Consider the following 16,326-nt stretch of genomic DNA (forward strand, 5'->3'; position numbering starts at 1 on the left):
TCTGATTCCAGTAATTTCTGACATCGAAATGTGAGGAAAATGTGTTTTTTTAGCCAAATTTTGAGGTTTGCAAAGGATTCTGGGTAACAGAACTTGGTCAGAGCCCCACAAGTCACCCCATCTTGGATTCCCCTAAGTCTTTAGTTGTAAAAAATGCACAGGTTTGGTATGTTTCCCTAGGTGCCGGCTGAGCTAGAGGCCAAAATCTACAGGTAGGGACTTTGCAAAAAACACCTCTGTTTTCTTTAAAAAAATGTGATGTGTGCACGTTGCGTTTTGGGGAAATTCCTGTCGTGGGCGCTAGGCCTACCCACACAAGTGAGGTATCATTTTTATCGGGAGACTTGGGGGAACGCTGGGTGGAAGGAAATTTGTGGCTCCTCTCGGATTCCAGAACTTTCTGTCACCAAAATGTGAGGAAAATGTGTTTTTTTAGCCAAATTTTGAGGTTTCCAAAGGATTCTGGGTAACAGAACCTGGTCAGAGCCCCACAAGTCACCCCATCTTGGATTCCCGTAGGTCTTTAGTTTTCAGAAATGCACAGGTTTGGCAGGTTTCCCTAGGTGCCGGCTGAGCTAGAGGCCAAAATCTGCAGGTAGGCACTTTTAGAAAAACAGCTCTGTTTTCTGTCAAAAAATGGGATGTGTCCACGTTGTGCTTTGGGGCATTTCCTGTCACGGGCGCTAGGCCTACCCACACAAGTGAGGTATCATTTTTATCGGGAGACTTGGGGGAACGCTGGGTGGAAGGAAATTTGTGGCTCCTCTCTGATTCCAGAACTTTCTGTCACCAAAATATGAGGAAAATGTGTTTTTTATGCCAAATTTTGAGGTTTGCAAAGGATTCTAGGTAACAGAACCTAGTCAGAGCCCCACAAGTCACCCCATCTTGGATTCCCCTAGGTCTCTAGTTTTCAATAATGCACAGGTTTGGTAGGTTTCCCTAGGTGCCGGCTGAGCTAGAGGCCAAAATCTACAGGTAGGCACTTTGCAAAAAACACCTCTGTTTTCTTTCAAAAAATGTGATGTGTGCACGTTGCGTTTTGGGGCATTTCCTGTCGCAGGCGCTAGGCCTACCCACACAAGTGAGGTATCATTTTTATCTGGAGACTTGGGGGAACGCTGCGTGGAAGGAAATTTGTGGCTCCTCTCTGATTCCAGAACTTTCTGTCACCAAAATGTGAGGAAAATATGTTTTTTATGCCAAATTTTGAGGTTTGTAAAGGATCCTGGGTAACAGAACCTGGTCAGAGCCCTACAAGTCACCCCATCTTGGATTCCCCTAGGTCTCTAGTTTTCAATAATGCACAGGTTTGGTAGGTTTCCCTAAGTGCCGGCTGAGCTAGAGGCCAAAATCTACAGCTAGGCACTTTGCAAAAAACACCTCTGTTTTCTTTAAAAAAATGTGATGTGTGCACGTTGCATTTTGGGGTATTTCCTGTTGCGGGCGCTAGGCCTACCCACACAAGTGACGTATCATTTTTATCGGGAGACTTGGGGGAACGCTGGGTAGAAGGAAATTTGTGGCTCCTCTCTGATTCCAGAACTTTCTGTCACCAAAATGTGAGGAAAATGTTTTTTTTTAGCTAAATTGTGAGGTTTGCAAAGGATTCTGGGTAACAAAACCTGGTCAGAGCCCCACAAGTCACCCCATCTTGGATTCCCCTAGGTCTCTAATTTTCAAAAATGCACAGGTTTGGTAGGTTTCCCTAGGTGCTGGCTGAGCTAGAGGCCAAAATCTACACGTAGGCACTTTGCAAAAAACACCTCTGTTTTCTTTCAAAAAATGTTATGTGTGCACGTTGCGTTTTGGGGTATTTCCTGTTGCGGGCGCTAGGCCTACCCACACAAGTGAGGTATCATTTTTATTGGGAGACTTGGGGGAACGCTGGGTGGAAGGAAATTTGTGGCTCCTCTCTGATTCCAGAACTTTCTGTCACCGAAATGTGAGGAAAATGTGTTTTTTTAGCCAAATTTTGAGGTTTGCAAAGGATTCTGGGTAACAGAACCTGGTCAGAGCCCCACAAGTCACCCCATGTTGGATTCCCCTAGGTCTTTAGTTGTAAAAAATGCACAGGTTTGGTAGGTTTCCATAGGTGCCGGCTGAGCTAGAGGCCAACATCTACAGGTAGGCACTTTGCAAAAAACACCTCTGTTTTCTTTAAAAAAATGTGATGTGTGCACGTTGCGTTTTGGGGCATTTCCTGTCGCGGGCGCTTGGCCTACCCACACAAGTGAGGTATCATTTTTATCGGGAGACTTGGGGGAACGCTGGGTGGAAGGGAATTTGTGGCTCCTCTCTGATTCCAGAACTTTCTGACACCGAAATGTGAGGAAAATGTGTTTTTTTAGCCAAATTTTGAGGTTTGCAAAGGATTCTGGGTAACAGAACTTGGTCAGAGCCCCACAAGTCACCCCATCTTGGATTCCCCTAAGTCTTTAGTTGTAAAAAATGCACAGGTTTGCTAGGTTTCCCTAGGTGCCGGCTGAGCTAGAGGCCAAAATCTACAGGTAGGGACTTTGCAAAAAACACCTCTGTTTTCTTTAAAAAAATGTGATGTGTGCACGTTGCGTTTTGGGTTAATTCCTGTCACGGGCGCTAGGCCTACCCACACAAGTGATGTATCATTTTTATCGGGAGACTTGGGGGAACGCTGGGTGGAAGGAAATTTGTTGCTCCTCTCTGATTCCAGAACTTTCTGTCACCAAAATGTGAGGAAAATTTGTTTTTTTAGCCAAATTTTAAGGTTTGCAAAGGATTCTGGGTAACAGAACCTGGTCAGAGCCCCACAAGTCACCCCATCTTGGATTCCCGTAGGTCTCTAGTTTTCAGAAATGCACAGGTTTGGCAGGTTTCCCTAGGTGCCGGCTGAGCTAGAGGCCAAAATCTGCAGGTAGGCACTTTTAGAAAAACAGCTCTGTTTTCTGTCAAAAAATGTGATGTGTCCACGTTGTGCTTTGGGGCATTTCCTGTCACGGGCGCTATGCCTACCCACACAAGTGAGGTATCATTTTTATCGGGAGACTTGGGGGAACGCTGGGTGGAAGGAAATTTGTGGCTCCTCTCTGATTCCAGAACTTTCTGTCACCAAAATATGAGGAAAATGTGTTTTTTTATGCCAAATTTTGAGGTTTGCAAAGGATTCTGGGTAACAGAACCTAGTCAGAGCCCCACAAGTCACCCCATCTTGGATTCCCCTAGGTCTCTAGTTTTCAATAATGCACAGGTTTGGTAGGTTTCCCTAGGTGCCGGCTGAGCTAGAGGCCAAAATCTACAGGTAGGCACTTTGCAAAAAACACCTCTGTTTTCTTTCAAAAAATGTGATGTGTGCACGTTGCGTTTTGGGGCATTTCCTGTCGCAGGCGCTAGGCCTACCCACACAAGTGAGGTATCATTTTTATCTGGAGACTTGGGGGAACGCTGCGTGGAAGGAAATTTGTGGCTCCTCTCTGATTCCAGAACTTTCTGTCAGCAAAATGTGAGGAAAATGTGTTTTTTAGCTAAATTTTGAGGTTTGCAAAGGATTCTGGGTAACAAAACCTGGTCAGAGCCCCACAAGTCAGCCCATCTTGGATTCCCGTAGGTCTTTAGTTTTCAGAAATGCACAGGTTTGGCAGGTTTCCCTAGGTGCCGGCTGAGCTAGAGGCCAAAATCTGCAGGTAGGCACTTTTAGAAAAACAGCTCTGTTTTCTGTCAAAAAATGGGATGTGTCCACGTTGTGCTTTGCGGTATTTCCTGTCACGGACGCTAGGCCTACCCACACAAGTGAGGTATCATTTTTATCGGGAGACTTGGGGGAACGCTGGGTGGAAGGAAATTTGTGGCTCCTCTCTGATTCCAGAACTTTCTGTCACCAAAATATGAGGAAAATGTGTTTTTTATGCCAAATTTTGAGGTTTGCAAAGGATTCTGGGTAACAGAACCTAGTCAGAGCCCCACAAGTCACCCCATTTTGGATTTCCCTAGGTCTCTAGTTTTCAGAAATGCACAGGTTTGGTAGGTTTCCCTAGGTGCCGGCTGAGCTAGAGGCCAAAATCTACAGCTAGGCACTTTGCAAAAAACACCTCTGTTTTCTTTAAAAAATTTGATGTGTGCACGTTGCGTTTTGGGGCATTTCATGTCGCGGGCGCTAGGCCTACCCACACAAGTGAGGTATCATTTTTATCGGGAGACTTGGGGAAACGCTGGGTGGAAGGGAATTTGTGGCTCCTCTCTGATTCCAGTAATTTCTGACATCGAAATGTGAGGAAAATGTGTTTTTTTAGCCAAATTTTGAGGTTTGCAAAGGATTCTGGGTAACAGAACTTGGTCAGAGCCCCACAAGTCACCCCATCTTGGATTCCCCTAAGTCTTTAGTTGTAAAAAATGCACAGGTTTGGTAGGTTTCCCTAGGTGCCGGCTGAGCTAGAGGCCAAAATCTACATGTAGGGACTTTGCAAAAAACACCTCTGTTTTCTTTCAAAAAATGTGATGTGTGCACGTTGCGTTTTGGGGAAATTCCTGTCGTGGGCGCTAGGCCTACCCACACAAGTGAGGTATCATTTTTATCGGGAGACTTGGGGGAACGCTGGGTGGAAGGAAATTTGTGGCTCCTCTCGGATTCCAGAACTTTCTGTCACCAAAATGTGAGGAAAATGTGTTTTTTTAGCCAAATTTTGAGGTTTGCAAAGGATTCTGGATAACAGAACCTGGTCAGAGCCCCACAAGTCACCCCATCTTGGATTCCCGTAGGTCTTTAGTTTTCAGAAATGCACAGGTTTGGCAGGTTTCTCTAGGTGCCGGCTGAGCTAGAGGCCAAAATCTGCAGGTAGGCACTTTTAGAAAAACAGCTCTGTTTTCTGTCAAAAAATGGGATGTGTCCACGTTGTGCTTTGGGGCATTTCCTGTCACGGGCGCTAGGCCTACCCACACAAGTGAGGTATCATTTTTATCGGGAGACTTGGGGGAACGCTGGGTGGAAGAAAATTTGTGGCTCCTCTCTGATTCCAGAACTTTCTGTCACCAAAATATGAGGAAAATATGTTTTTTATGCCAAATTTTGAGGTTTGTAAAGGATTCTGGGTAACAGAACCTGGTCAGAGCCCTACAAGTCACCCCATCTTGGATTCCCCTAGGTCTCTAGTTTTCAATAATGCACAGGTTTGGTAGGTTTCCCTAAGTGCCGGCTGAGCTAGAGGCCAAAATCTACAGCTAGGCACTTTGCAAAAAACACCTCTGTTTTCTTTAAAAAAATGTGATGTGTGCACGTTGCATTTTGGGGTATTTCTTGTTGCGGGCGCTAGGCCTACCCACACAAGTGACGTATCATTTTTATCGGGAGACTTGGGGGAACGCTGGGTAGAAGGAAATTTGTGGCTCCTCTCTAATTCCAGAACTTTCTGTCACCAAAATGTGAGGAAAATGTGTTTTTTTAGCTAAATTGTGAGGTTTGCAAAGGATTCTGGGTAACAAAACCTGGTCAGAAACCCACAAGTCACCCCATCTTGGATTCCCCTAGGTCTCTAATTTTCAAAAATGCACAGGTTTGGTAGGTTTCCCTAGGTGCTGGCTGAGCTAGAGGCCAAAATCTACACGTAGGCACTTTGCAAAAAACACCTCTGTTTTCTTTAAAAAAATGTTATGTGTGCACGTTGCGTTTTGGGGTATTTCCTGTTGCGGGCGCTAGGCCTACCCACACAAGTGAGGTATCATTTTTATCGGGAGACTTGGGGGAACGCTGGGTGGAAGGAAATTTGTGGCTCCTCTCTGATTCCAGAACTTTCTGTCACCGAAATGTGAGGAAAATGTGTTTTTTTAGCCAAATTTTGAGGTTTGCAAAGGATTCTGGGTAACAGAACTTGGTCAGAGCCCCACAAGTCACCCCATCTTGGATTCCCCTAAGTCTTTAGTTGTAAAAAATGCACAGGTTTGGTAGGTTTCCCTAGGTGCCGGCTGAGCTAGAGGCCAAAATCTACAGGTAGGGACTTTGCAAAAAACACCTCTGTTTTCTTTAAAAAAATGTGATGTGTGCACGTTGCGTTTTGGGGAAATTCCTGTCGTGGGCGCTAGGCCTACCCACACAAATGAGGTATCATTTTTATCGGGAGACTTGGGGGAACGCTGGGTGGAAGGAAATTTGTGGCTCCTCTCGGATTCCAGAACTTTCTGTCACCAAAATGTGAGGAAAATGTGTTTTTTTAGCCAAATTTTGAGGTTTGCAAAGGATTCTGGGTAACAGAACCTGGTCAGAGCCCCACAAGTCACCCCATCTTGGATTCCCGTAGGTCTTTAGTTTTCAGAAATGCACAGGTTTGGCAGGTTTCCCTAGGTGCCGGCTGAGCTAGAGGCCAAAATCTGCAGGTAGGCACTTTTAGAAAAACAGCTCTGTTTTCTGTCAAAAAATGGGATGTGTCCACGTTGTGCTTTGGGGCATTTCCTGTCACGGGCGCTAGGCCTACCCACACAAGTGAGGTATCATTTTTATCGGGAGACTTGGGGGAACGCTGGGTGGAAGGAAATTTGTGGCTCCTCTCTGATTCCAGAACTTTCTGTCACCAAAATATGAGGAAAATGTGTTTTTTATGCCAAATTTTGAGGTTTGCAAAGGATTCTAGGTAACAGAACCTAGTCAGAGCCCCACAAGTCACCCCATCTTGGATTCCCCTAGGTCTCTAGTTTTCAATAATGCACAGGTTTGGTAGGTTTCCCTAGGTGCCGGCTGAGCTAGAGGCCAAAATCTACAGGTAGGCACTTTGCAAAAAACAACTCTGTTTTCTTTCAAAAAATGTGATGTGTGCACGTTGCGTTTTGGGGCATTTCCTGTCGCAGGCGCTAGGCCTACCCACACAAGTGAGGTATCATTTTTATCTGGAGACTTGGGGGAACGCTGCGTGGAAGGAAATTTGTGGCTCCTCTCTGATTCCAGAACTTTCTGTCACCAAAATGTGAGGAAAATATGTTTTTTATGCCAAATTTTGAGGTTTGTAAAGGATTCTGGGTAACAGAACCTGGTCAGAGCCCTACAAGTCACCCCATCTTGGATTCCCCTAGGTCTCTAGTTTTCAATAATGCACAGGTTTGGTAGGTTTCCCTAAGTGCCGGCTGAGCTAGAGGCCAAAATCTACAGCTAGGCACTTTGCAAAAAACACCTCTGTTTTCTTTAAAAAAATGTGATGTGTGCACGTTGCATTTTGGGGTATTTCCTGTTGCAGGCGCTAGGCCTACCCACACAAGTGACGTATCATTTTTATCGGGAGACTTGGGGGAACGCTGGGTAGAAGGAAATTTGTGGCTCCTCTCTAATTCCAGAACTTTCTGTCACCAAAATGTGAGGAAAATGTGTTTTTTTAGCTAAATTGTGAGGTTTGCAAAGGATTCTGGGTAACAAAACCTGGTCAGAGCCCCACAAGTCACCCCATCTTGGATTCCCCTAGGTCTCTAATTTTCAAAAATGCACAGGTTTGGTAGGTTCCCCTAGGTGCTGGCTGAGCTAGAGGCCAAAATCTACACGTAGGCACTTTGCAAAAAACACCTCTGTTTTCTTTCAAAAAATGTTATGTGTGCACGTTGCGTTTTGGGGTATTTCCTGTTGCGGGCGCTAAGCCTACCCACACAAGTGAGGTATCATTTTTATCGGGAGACTTGGGGGAACGCTGGGTGGAAGGAAATTTGTGGCTCCTCTCTGATTCCAGAACTTTCTGTCACCGAAATGTGAGGAAAATGTGTTTTTTTAGCCAAATTTTGAGGTTTGCAAAGGATTCTGGGTAACAGAATCTGGTCAGAGCCCCACAAGTCACCCCATGTTGGATTCCCCTAGGTCTTTAGTTGTAAAAAATGCACAGGTTTGGTAGGTTTCCATAGGTGCCGGCTGAGCTAGAGGCCAACATCTACAGGTAGGCACTTTGCAAAAAACACCTCTGTTTTCTTTAAAAAAATGTGATGTGTGCACGTTGCGTTTTGGGGCATTTCCTGTCGCGGGCGCTTGGCCTACCCACACAAGTGAGGTATCATTTTTATCGGGAGACTTGGGGGAACGCTGGGTGGAAGGGAATTTGTGGCTCCTCTCTGATTCCAGAACTTTCTGACACCGAAATGTGAGGAAAATGTGTTTTTTTAGCTAAATTGTGAGGTTTGCAAAGGATTCTGGGTAACAAAACCTGGTCAGAGCCCCACAAGTCACCCCATCTTGGATTCCCGTAGGTCTCTAGTTTTCAGAAATGCACAGGTTTGGCAGGTTTCCCTAGGTGCCGGCTGAGCTAGAGGCCAAAATCTGCAGGTAGGCACTTTTAGAAAAACAGCTCTGTTTTCTGTCAAAAAATGTGATGTGTCCACGTTGTGCTTTGGGGCATTTCCTGTCACGGGCGCTATGCCTACCCACACAAGTGAGGTATCATTTTTATCGGGAGACTTGGGGGAACGCTGGGTGGAAGGAAATTTGTGGCTCCTCTCTGATTCCAGAACTTTCTGTCACCAAAATATGAGGAAAATGTGTTTTTTTATGCCAAATTTTGAGGTTTGCAAAGGATTCTGGGTAACAGAACCTAGTCAGAGCCCCACAAGTCACCCCATCTTGGATTCCCCTAGGTCTCTAGTTTTCAATAATGCACAGGTTTGGTAGGTTTCCCTAGGTGCCGGCTGAGCTAGAGGCCAAAATCTACAGGTAGGCACTTTGCAAAAAACACCTCTGTTTTCTTTCAAAAAATGTGATGTGTGCACGTTGCGTTTTGGGGCATTTCCTGTCGCAGGCGCTAGGCCTACCCACACAAGTGAGGTATCATTTTTATCTGGAGACTTGGGGGAACGCTGCGTGGAAGGAAATTTGTGGCTCCTCTCTGATTCCAGAACTTTCTGTCAGCAAAATGTGAGGAAAATGTGTTTTTTAGCTAAATTTTGAGGTTTGCAAAGGATTCTGGGTAACAAAACCTGGTCAGAGCCCCACAAGTCAGCCCATCTTGGATTCCCGTAGGTCTTTAGTTTTCAGAAATGCACAGGTTTGGCAGGTTTCCCTAGGTGCCGGCTGAGCTAGAGGCCAAAATCTGCAGGTAGGCACTTTTAGAAAAACAGCTCTGTTTTCTGTCAAAAAATGGGATGTGTCCACGTTGTGCTTTGGGGCATTTCCTGTCACGGGCGCTAGGCCTACCCACACAAGTGAGGTATCATTTTTATCGGGAGACTTGGGGGAACGCTGGGTGGAGGAAATTTGTGGCTCCTCTCTGATTCCAGAACTTTCTGTCACCAAAATATGAGGAAAATGTGTTTTTTATGCCAAATTTTGAGGTTTGCAAAGGATTCTGGGTAACAGAACCTAGTCAGAGCCCCACAAGTCACCCCATTTTGGATTTCCCTAGGTCTCTAGTTTTCAGAAATGCACAGGTTTGGTAGGTTTCCCTAGGTGCCGGCTGAGCTAGAGGCCAAAATCTACAGCTAGGCACTTTGCAAAAAACACCTCTGTTTTCTTTAAAAAATTTGATGTGTGCACGTTGCGTTTTGGGGCATTTCCTGTCGCGGGCGCTAGGCCTACCCACACAAGTGAGGTATCATTTTTATCGGGAGACTTGGGGAAACGCTGGGTGAAAGGGAATTTGTGGCTCCTCTCTGATTCCAGTAATTTCTGACATCGAAATGTGAGGAAAATGTGTTTTTTTAGCCAAATTTTGAGGTTTGCAAAGGATTCTGGGTAACAGAACTTGGTCAGAGCCCCACAAGTCACCCCATCTTGGATTCCCCTAAGTCTTTAGTTGTAAAAAATGCACAGGTTTGGTAGGTTTCCCTAGGTGCCGGCTGAGCAAGAGGCCAAAATCTACAGGTAGGGACTTTGCAAAAAACACCACTGTTTTCTTTAAAAAAATGTGATGTGTGCACGTTGCGTTTTGGGGAAATTCCTGTCGTGGGCGCTAGGCCTACCCACACAAGTGAGGTATCATTTTTATCGGGAGACTTGGGGGAACGCTGGGTGGAAGGAAATTTGTGGCTCCTCTCGGATTCCAGAACTTTCTGTCACCAAAATGTGAGGAAAATGTGTTTTTTAAGCCAAATTTTGAGGTTTGCAAAGGATTCTGGGTAACAGAACCTGGTCAGAGCCCCACAAGTCACCCCATCTTGGATTCCCATAGGTCTTTGGTTTTCAGAAATGCACAGGTTTGGCAGGTTTCCCTAGGTGCCGGCTGAGCTAGAGGCCAAAATCTGCAGGTAGGCACTTTTAGAAAAACAGTTCTGTTTTCTGTCAAAAAATGGGATGTGTCCACGTTGTGCTTTGGGGCATTTCCTGTCACGGGCGCTAGGCCTACCCACACAAGTGAGGTATCATTTTTATCGGGAGACTTGGGGGAACGCTGGGTGGAAGGAAATTTGTGGCTCCTCTCTGATTCCAGAACTTTCTGTCACCAAAATATGAGGAAAATGTGTTTTTTATGCCAAATTTTGAGGTTTGCAAAGGATTCTGGGTAACAGAACCTAGTCAGAGCCCCACAAGTCACCCCATCTTGGATTCCCCTAGGTCTCTAGTTTTCAATAATGCACAGGTTTGGTAGGTTTCCCTAGGTGCCGGCTGAGCTAGAGGCCAAAATCTACAGGTAGGCACTTTGCAAAAAACACCTCTGTTTTCTTTCAAAAAATGTGATGTGTGCACGTTGCGTTTTGGGGCATTTCCTGTCGCAGGCACTAGGCCTACCCACACAAGTGAGGTATCATTTTTATCTGGAGACTTGGGGGAACGCTGGGTGGAAGGAAATTTGTGGCTCCTCTCTGATTCCAGAACTTTCTGTCACCAAAATGTGAGGAAAATGTGTTTTTTTAGCCAAATTTTGAGGTTTGCAAAGGATTCTGGGTAACAAAACCTGGTCAGAGCCCTACAAGTCAGCCCATCTTGGATTCCCCTAGGTCTCTAATTTTAAAAAATGCACAGGTTTGGTAGGTTTCCCTAGGTGCTGGCTGAGCTAGAGGCCAAAATCTACACGTAGGCACTTTGCAAAAAACACCTCTGTTTTCTTTCAAAAAATGTGATGTGTGCACGTTGCGTTTTGGGGCATTTCCTGTCACGGGCGCTAGGCCTACCCACACAAGTGAGGTATCATTTTTATCGGGAGACTTGGGGGAACTCTGGGTGGAAGGAAATATGTGGCTCCTCTCTGATTTCAGAACTTTCTGTCACCGAAATGTGAGGAAAATGTGTTTTTTTAGCCAAATTTTGAGGTTTGCAAAGGATTCTGGGTAACAGAACCTAGTCAGAGCCCCACAAGTCACCCCATCTTGGATTCCCCTAGGTCTCTAGTTGTAAAAAATGCACAAGTTTGGTAGGTTTCCCTAGGTGCCGCATGAGCTAGAGGCCAAAATCTACAGGTAGGCACTTTGCAAAAAAAACCTCTGTTTTCTTTAAAAAAAATGTGATGTGTCCACGTTGCGTTTTGGAGCATTTCCTGTCGCGGGCGCTAGACCTACCCACACAAGTGAGGTATCATTTTTATCGGGAGACTTGGGGGAACGCTGGGTGGAAGGAAATTTGTGGCTCCTCTCTGATTCCAGAACTTTCTGTCACCAAAATGTGAGGAAAATGTGTTTTTTTAGCCAAATTTTGAGGTTTGCAAAGGATTCTGGGTAACAAAACCTGGTCAGAGCCCTACAACTCAGCCCATCTTGGATTCCCCTAGGTCTCTAATTTTCAAAAATGCACAGGTTTGGTAGGTTTCCCTAGGTGCCGGGTGAGCTAGAGGCCAAAATCTACAGCTAGGCACTTTGCAAAAAACACCTCTGTTTTCTTTAAAAAATGTGATGTGTGCACGTTGCGTTTTGGGGCATTTCCTGTTGCGGGCGCTAGGCCTACCCACACAAGTGAGGTATCATTTTTATCGGGAGACTTGGGGAAACGCTGGGTGGAAGGGAATTTGTGGCTCCTCTCTGATTCCAGAACTTTCTGACACCGAAATGTGAGGAAAATGTGTTTTTTTAGCCAAATTTTGAGGTTTGCAAAGGATTCTGGGTAACAGAACTTGGTCAGAGCCCCACAAGTCACCCCATCTTGGATTCCCCTAAGTCTTTAGTTGTAAAAAATGCACAGGTTTGGTAGGTTTCCCTAGGTGCCGGCTGAGCTAGAGGCCAAAATCTACAGGTAGGGACTTTGCAAAAAACACCTCTGTTTTCTTTAAAAAAATGTGATGTGTGCACGTTGCGTTTTGGGGTAATTCCTGTCGCGGGCGCTAGGCCTACCCACACAAGTGAGGTATCATTTTTATCGGGAGACTTGGGGGAACGCTGGGTGGAAGGAAATTTGTGGCTCCTCTCTGATTCCAGAACTTTCTGTCACCAAAATGTGAGGAAAATGTGTTTTTTTAGCCAAATTTTGAGGTTTGCAAAGGATTCTGGGTAACAGAACCTGGTCAGAGCCCCACAAGTCACCCCATCTTGGATTCCCGTAGGTCTCTAGTTTTCAGAAATGCACAGGTTTGGCAGGTTTTCCTAGGTGCCGGCTGAGCTAGATGCCAAAATCTGCAGGTAGGCACTTTTAGAAAAACAGCTCTGTTTTCTGTCAAAAAATGGGATGTGTCCACGTTGTGCTTTGGGGCATTTCCTGTCACGGGCGCTAGGCCTACCCACACAAGTGAGGTATCATTTTTATCGGGAGACTTGGGGTAACGCTGGGTGGAAGGAAATTTGTGGCTCCTCTCTGTTTCCAGAACTTTCTGTCACTAAAATGTGAGGAAAATGTGTTTTTAATGCAAAATTTTGAGGTTTGCAAAGGATTCTGGGTAACAGAACCTGGTCAGAGCCCCACAAGTCACCCCATCTTGGATTCCCCTAGGTCTCTAGTTTTCAATAATGCACAGGTTTGGTAGGTTTCCCTAGGTGCCGGCTGAGCTAGAGGCCAAAATCTACAGGTAGGCACTTTGCAAAAACACCTATGTTTTCTTTCAAAAAATGTGATGTGTGCACGTTGCGTTTTGGGGCATTTCCTGTCGCGGGCGCTAGGCCTACCCACACAAGTGAGGTATCATTTTTATCGGGAGACTTGGGGGAACACTGGGTGAAAGGAAATTTGTACCTCCTCTCTGATTCCAGAACTTTCTGTCACCAAAATGTGAGGAAAATGTGTTTTTTTAGCCAAATATTGAGGTTTGCAAAGGATTCTGGGTAACAGAACCTGGTCAGAGCCCCACAAGTCACCCCATCTTGGATTCCCCTAGGTCTCTAGTTGTAAAAAATGCACAGGTTTGGTAGGTTTCCCTAGGTGCAGCCTGAGCTAGAGGCCAAAATCTACAGGTAGGCACTTTGCAAAAAAAAAACTCTGTTTTCTTTTCAAAAAATGTGATGTGTCCACGTTGCGTTTTGGAGCATTTCCTGTCGCGGGCGCTAGGCCTACCCACACAAGTGAGGTATCATTTTTATCGGGAGACTTTGGGGAACGCTGGGTGGAAGGAAATTTGTGGCTCCTCTCTGATTCCAGAACTTTCTGTCACCAAAATATGAGGAAAATGTGTTTTTTATGCCAAATTTTGAGGTTTGCAAAAGATTCTGGGTAACAGAACCTGGTCAGAGCCCCACAAGTCACCCCATTTTGGATTTCCCTAGGTCTCTAGTTTTCAGAAATGCACAGGTTTGGTAGGTTCCCTAGGTGCCGGCTGAGCTAGAGGCCAAAATCTACAGCTAGGCACTTTGCAAAAAACACCTCTCTTTTCTTTAAAAAATGTGATGTGTGCACTTTGCGTTTTGGGGCATTTCCTGTCGCGGGCGCTAGGCCTACCCACACAAGTGAGGTATCATTTTTATCTGGAGACTTGGGGGAAACCTGGGTGGAAGGAAATTTGCGGCTCCTCTCTGATTCCAGAACTTTCTGTCACCAAAATGTGAGGAAAATGTGTTTTTTTAGCCAAATTTTGAGGTTTGCAAAGGATTCTGGGTAACAAAACCTGGTCAGAGCCCCACAAGTCACCCCATCTTGGATTCCCCTAGGTCTCTAATTTTAAAAAATGCACAGGTTTGGTAGGTTTCCCTAGGTGCTGGCTGAGCTAGAGGCCAAAATCTACACGTAGGCACTTTGCAAAAAACACCTCTGTTTTCTTTTAAAAAATGTGATGTGTGATCGTTGCGTTTTGGGGCATTACCTGTCGCGGGCGCTAGGCCTACCCACACAAGTGAGGTATCATTTTTATCGGTAGACTTGGGGGAACGCTGGGTGGAAGGAAATTTGTGGCTCCTCTCTGGTTCCAGAACTTTCTGTCACCAAATTGTGAGGAAAATGTGTTTTTTTAGCCAAATTTTTAGGTTTGCAAAGGATTCTGGGTAACAGAATCTGGTCAGAGCCCCACAAGTCACCCCATCTTGGATTCCCCTAGGTCTTTAGTTGTAAAAAATGCACAGGTTTGGTAGGTTTCCCTAGGTGCCGGCTGAGCTAGAGGCTAAAATCTACAGGTAGGCACTTTGCAAAAAACACCTCTGTTTTCTTTAAAAAAATGTGATGTGTGTATGTTGCGTTTTGGGGCATTTCCTGTCGCGGGCGCTAGGCCTACCCAAACAAGTGAGGTATCATTTTTATCTGTAGACTTGGGGGAACGCTGGGTGGAAGGAAATTTGTGGCTCCTCTCTGATTCCAGAACTTTCTGTCACCGAAATGTGAGGAAAATGTGTTTTTTTTGCCAAATTCTGAGGTTTGCAAAGGATTCTGGGGAACAGAATCTGGTCAGAGCCCCACAAGTCACCCCATCTTGGATTCCCCTGGGTCTTTAGTTGTAAAAAATGCACAGGTTTGGTAGGTTTCCCTAGGTGCCGGCTGAGCTAGAGGCCAAAATCTACAGGTAGGCACTTTGCAAAAAACACCTCTGTTTTCTTTCAAAAAATGTGATGTGTACACGTTGCGTTTTGGGGCATTTCCTGTCGCGGGCGCTAGGCCTACCCACACAAGTGAGGTATCATTTTTATCGGGAGACTTGGGGAAACGCTGGGTGGAAGGGAATTTGTGGCTCCTCTCTGATTCCAGAACTTTCTGACACCGAAATGTGAGGAAAATGTGTTTTTTTAGCCAAATCTTGAGGTTTGCAAAGGATTCTGGGTAACAGAACCTGGTCAGAGCCCCACAAGTCACCCCATCTTGGATTCCCCTAAGTCTTTAGTTGTAAAAAATGCACAGGTTTGGTAGGTTTCCCTAGGTGCCGGCTGAGCTAGAGGCCAAAATCTACAGGTAGGGACTTTGCAAAAAACACCTCTGTTTTCTTTAAAAAAATGTGATGTGTGCACGTTGCGTTTTGGGGCATTTCCTGTCGCGGGCGCTAGGCCTACCCACACAAGTGAGGTATCATTTTTATCTGGAGACTTGGGGGAACGCTGGGTGGAAGGGAATTTGTGGCTCCTCTCTGATTCCAGAACTTTCTGACACCGAAATCTGAGGAAAATGTGTTTTTTTAGCCAAATTTTGAGGTTTGCAAAGGATTCTGGGTAACAGAACCTGGTCAGAGCCCCACAAGTCACCCCATCTTGGATTCCCCTGGGTCTTTAGTTGTAAAAAATGCACAGGTTTGGTAGGTTTCCCTAGGTGCCGGCTGAGCTAGAGGCCAAAATCTACAGGTAGGGACTTTGCAAAAAACACCTCTGTTTTCTTTCAAAAAATGTGATGTGTGCACGTTGCGTTTTGGGGCATTTCCTGTCGCGGGCGCTAGGCCTACCCATACAAGTGAGGTATAATTTTTATCGGGAGACTTGGGGGAACGCTGGGTGGAAGGGAATTTGTGGATCCTCTCTGATTCCAGAACTTTCTGACACCGAAATGTGAGGAAAATGTGTTTTTTTAGCCAAATTTTGAGGTTTGCAAAGAATTCTGGGTAACAGAACCTGGTCAGAGCCCCACAAGTCACCCCATCTTGGATTCCCCTAAGTCTTTAGTTGTAAAAAATGCACAGGTTTGGTAGGTTTCCCTAGGTGCCGGATGAGCTAGAGGCCAAAATCTACAGGTAGGCACTTTGCAAAAAACACCTCTGTTTTCTTTAAAAAAATGTGATGTGTGCAAGTTGCGTTTTGGGGCATTTCCTGTCGCGGGAGCTAGGCCTACCCACACAAGTGAGGTATCATTTTTATCGGGAGACTTGGGGGAACGCTGGGTGAAAGGAAATTTGTGGCTCCTCTCTGATTCCAGAACTTTCTGTCACCAAAATGTGAGGAAAATGTGTTTTTTATGCCAAATTTTGAGGTTTGTAAAGGATTCTGGGTAACAGAACCTGGTCAGAGCCCCACAAGTCACCCCATCTTGGATTCCCCTAGGTCTCTAGTTTTCAATAATGCACAGGTTTGGTAGGTTTCCCTAGGTGCCGGCTGAGCTAGAGGCCAAAATCTACAGCTAGGCACTTTGCAAAAAACACCTCTGTTTTC

This window comes from Pleurodeles waltl, chromosome 8 (assembly GCF_031143425.1).
Source record: "Pleurodeles waltl isolate 20211129_DDA chromosome 8, aPleWal1.hap1.20221129, whole genome shotgun sequence".
Taxonomy (NCBI): domain Eukaryota; kingdom Metazoa; phylum Chordata; class Amphibia; order Caudata; family Salamandridae; genus Pleurodeles; species Pleurodeles waltl.